The 4850-nt window shown below is 45.3% G+C and overlaps 1 pseudogene; it reads left to right on the top strand.

The window, feature by feature from the left end:
- The first annotated feature begins 1000 nt into the window (after positions 1 to 1000).
- LOC123585117 lies at positions 1001 to 1858 on the top strand (annotated as a pseudogene).
- The last annotated feature ends 2992 nt before the right edge of the window (positions 1859 to 4850 follow it).

The raw sequence follows: 4850 nt of genomic DNA, 5'->3' as shown, positions 1-4850 counted from the left end.
CATCACTGAAGTCCTCTTGATGTCCTTCTAGAAAGCACACCCAATCCATCTTTCTCCTTCACATGGCTTGCTTTTGTGCTATAGCCCTTGTGCCTGTCTGCTATTGTGTATTTGTTTTTTGTGTGTTCACTATTTCCTTCACTAGAATGGAAGTTAGCGAAGTCACAGACTTTATTTTTATTTGTTGAGTTAATTAGTAATTAATGAGAAAAAGCAATACCTATATTTGTATTTATATCCAAGAAATTAAAAGCTTTGGAGTGTCTAATTCTACTTAGGAATACCAAAAAGATATAGTATATTTATAGTATAGTTATAAATCTTGTGTGTGTGTGTACTCAAACAGTGGCCATTCAGGTCTTTTGCTTTTATTTATTTTTGAAATTTATTTATTTATTTTGAGAGAGGAGAGAGAGAGAGTGAGGGAGGGGCAGAGAGAGAGTGAGGGAGGGCCAGAGAGAGGGAGAAAGAGAATCTCAAGCAGGTTCCATGTTGCCGACACAGAGCTCGACATGGGGCATGAGTCATGAACTGTGAGAGCATGACCTGAGCCAAGATCAAGTGTCGGGCGCTCAACCAATTGAGTCACACAGATGCCTTATCAGGTATCTATTGAGTAGCCAAATGGAGATATTGAGTAGGCAGTTACCTGTGTATTCTCTTAGGAGAGAGGTGTGGTTGAGGATATCGTTGGGGATGATCAGTGTATATGACGCTAATGTAGTGTGCAGTACTTGGTGTGATCAGTAGGAGAACAAGTATAGATAGAAAAGGGAGGAAGTCCAATGACCAAACCCAGGACACTCCACCATTAGACAGGGGGTGTGACCCTGGGAACATGGTGTCAGGAGAAGCCACCAAGTGGAGAGAAAGTGAGCAGCCTGCAGTGGGTGAGGGTCCAGGCTGGGGTCCTGCCAACAGGGCTCCAATGTTGTTCATGATGAGAGGTTGAGGGACTCTCCTCTCTTTTCTGTGTAGTTGATGGTGTTGGTGTGAAGAGATGGCCAACAGCATCGAAACCTTTCTCCAGGACCTTGCCAAGGGAACTGAAGTGTCCGTCTGGGCTATTTGTGCCATCTCGAAGCTAGATGCTCAAATCCAGGACAGAAGAGAGGAGCAGTATTGAAGAAAGGCAAGTAGTACCTTGGCGCAGTAGAGGGAGCAGGTATAGTGCACGAGCAGGAGAGGGAACCAGGTATTGTTACCGGAATTTTCCAGTGCTCTGTTTGGAATGGCAGAGTATTCTCATGTGTTCTCCACTTGTTTCATCAAGTGTTTATTCCTGGGCTTCAGCCAGTGACAGCACAGGTTATCGGTGACCCATGGCTATGTGGAGATGCTTGGTCGTGACTGGAGTTCTTTCTTGCATCAATTTCCAGTGTCCTTTGGGTTCTCCCCATCTGTGCTTAGCAGAGTTTCCAGTGTCATTTGGTTTCAGGATAGAATTGATCTGGCTTTTGAGGTATCAGGGAGAAAGTGTTCCCCATTCCCTGGTTTCAGCAAAACAGTTGCTCACGTGTTCTTCAACAGTTTTCTGTTGACTCTCTTCTTCTTGCAAGGGATGTTGTGAGTCTCTTTCCCAACCATATTTTTGGTCCCCTGGTTAGTCTTCTGCATATGTCTGTCTCTACTCACTAAACTGCTTTGGGTATCCTAGTTCAATAAAGGAATCAAAATCCACCAGTGGCTATCGGTCAGAAAGTCATTGCCTTACTAGCTTGGATGTGGCTTGCCCTTGGCTTTCCTCATAGGAACACAGTCCCTGTACATTACCTCTCTATCCTCCTTCATTTACTCTTGTCAACTTAATGCAAGGCAAAGAGCCAGCCATACATCTTGTTGGTGGTCTCCTTGGAAAGTCCACAGGGCCTTCTAACTTCAGTCTGCCCGAGCCCTGCTCCTCCTCCGAAGGGTCCCTTTCATTAAGTGGGTTTCTGCTGACTCCTGAGCCACCTGCATCCAGAGGGGAGGGGTTGTACTGGAAGGACACTGTGGCAGTTCATCTCCCGGTTTACCTCACCCCACTCTGCCCAGGGGCCTCTGCATATTCCCTTCTTCCGGAGGAACTGGGATTTTTGTCTCTGGTGACCACGAGGCACAATCTTCCTGACACCCGTATGTGGACATTTAACACCACCCTGAACCTGAAAAAGTCCCAGGTTTCCCCCAGCACTTTTCTAACATTTGCTGGCCTCTGTGTCTAGACCGATATGACCCCTTGTTTCTCTCCCTATGCCATTGGCTGCCCCACCTCCCCTTCCTACCCCCCACCACCCTTGGATGAATGGACTTTGTAGTTCAAGCCATTTCATTCCATACATTTGTTATTTCTGTTGGTTTTCTGTTATAAGGGCTAAGGGCAGACTGTCCCAAGACAGGCCACTTTGGGATGAAGATGATTTTAAGTTAAAAAACAAGACAGCATGGTACTGGCACAAAAACAGACACTCAGATCAATGGAACAAAATAGAGAACCCAGAAATGGACCCACAAACGTATGGCCAACTCATCTTTGACAAAGGAGGAAAGAATATCCAGTGGAATGAAGTCAGTCTCTTCAGCAAGTGGTCCTGGGAAAACTGGACAGTGACTTGTAGAAGAATGAACCTGGGCCACTTTCTTACACCATACACAAAAATAAACTCAAAATGGATGAAAGACCTCAATGTAAGACAGGAAGCCATCAAAATCCTAGAGGAGAAAATAGGCAACAACCTCTTTGACCTCGGCCACAGCAACTTCTTGACACATCTCTGGAAGCAAGGGAAACAAAAGCAAAAATGAACTATTGGGGCCTCATCAAGGTAAAAACCTTCTGCATAGCGAAGGAAACAATCGGCAAAACTAAAAGGCAACCGATGGGAGAAGATATTTGCAAATGGCATATCAGATAAAGGGTTAATATCCAAAATCTATAAAGAACTTGTCAAACTCAACACCCAAAAAACAAGTAGTGCAGTGAAGAAATGGGCAAAAGACATGAACAGACACTTCTCCAAAGAAGACATCCAGATGGCCAACTGACACATGATAAAATGCTCCACGTCACTCATCATCAGGGAAATACAAATCAAAACCGCGAGGAGATACCACCTGACACTGGTCAGAATGGCTAACATTAACAACTCCGGCAACAACAGATGTTGGCGAGGATGCGGAGAAAGAGGATCTCTTTTGCATTGTTGGTGGGAATGCAAACTGGTGCAGCCACTCTGGAAACAGTATGAAGGTTCCTCAAAAAATTAAAACTAGAACTACACTACGACCCAGCAATTGCACTACTCGGTATTTATCTGAGGGATACAGGTGTGCTGTTTCAAAGGGACACATGCACCCCAATGTTTATAGCAGCACCATCAACAATAGCCAAAGTATGGAAAGAGCCCCAATGTCCTACGATGGATGAATGGAGAAAGAAGATATGGTATATATATACCACGGAGTATTACTCAGCAATCAAAAAGAATGAAATCTTGCCATTTGCAGCTACGTGGATGGAACTAGAGGGTATTATGCTAAGTGAAATGAGTCAGTCAGAAAAAGACAAATATCACACGACTTCACTCATAGGAGGATTTTAAGATACAAAATAGGTGAACATAAGGGAAGGGAAGTGAAAATAATATAAAAACAGGGAGGGGGACAAAACAGGAGAGACTCTTAAATATGGGAACAAACAGAGGGTTACTGGAGGGGTTGTGGGAGGGGGGAGGGGCTAAATGGGGAAGGGGCACTAAGGCATCTACTCCTGAAATCATTGTTGCACTATATGCTAGCTATGTGTAAATTAAAAAATAAATAAATTTTTAAAAAAACAATCAAAATGCAGCAGATTCATGAAAAGATTTTTATTTCCTTCTCAACTGCCTCCAGAGAATTTAGGCCAAGGGTTTGCTCCAGGAAGAGAGCGAGGGATACAAGCAGACAAATGTTCACCTTTAGCCCAGAAGGCTGACCTACAGCCTGAATAGCTTCCAAAAGGATCACATACGTGCTGGCTGCTACCTTCTTAAAGGGCCTCACGACTGCCTGTACATCTCACTGATCGTTAACAACAAACTGAATGAGAAATCTTGCAAAAGTACTTTTACGAGTCAAAATTTGCAGGAGACATTTATGATCTAATACTCCTCGTACATGCCCCCTCCCACCCACCTTGAGCACTAGGCATATAACCACCAGCCTCGCACAGCAAAAGTGCAGTTGTTTCTGCTCGTGCTACTAAAGTAACCTTACGAAGCGGCACCGTGAAACATCTCAAGAACTCTTTCTTAGCGTTGCAGGCCACAATCCCGCAACTCTGTCCCCATAGATAACTGCATTACGGTCTGAACCAGGTAGGCAGCCTGGGGGAACCCAGCAAGGCCTGTTTGGTCGACGCCCTCTGTGTCGTATTGTTGCCAACCGGCCCAGCAAACTTTTGCTTACCACACATTTCCTCTCCGCACCTACCACTGAAGCGCTCTCCTTTCCTTTCCTGGAAGTTCCAGACCCCTGCCCCCTTTCTCTTCAGCTCAGAATGACACACAGACTTCATTCTGCCTATCTTTCCACCCATAATTTCATATGTGCTAGGAATCCACACCCACATGAAATTCTGGGCAGATTCCTGGTACCTACGAAATTAAGTTCGGTCTTCTGTTCACCTGTCTCATGTCAATTTGATGCTTAGTTCAGCTAGAAGGACCTTCAGGGGCAGAGGAAACTCTTCTTCTCTGGCACTATGAAGTTCATACACTGGACGTGGGGAGCAAGGAGTGTCTCAGTTGTTGCTAGACGCGTGTAACTCGGGTTAGCGTCTGGTCCCCCTTGGTCCACTGGGGCAGGGGTGGGGAGCAGCCCGGGGAGGT

Source organism: Leopardus geoffroyi, chromosome C3 (genome assembly GCF_018350155.1).
Source record: "Leopardus geoffroyi isolate Oge1 chromosome C3, O.geoffroyi_Oge1_pat1.0, whole genome shotgun sequence".
In the NCBI taxonomy this organism is placed as follows: domain Eukaryota; kingdom Metazoa; phylum Chordata; class Mammalia; order Carnivora; family Felidae; genus Leopardus; species Leopardus geoffroyi.
Note: the sequence above shows the minus strand (reverse complement) of the source record. Positions and strands in the feature narration are given on the sequence as shown.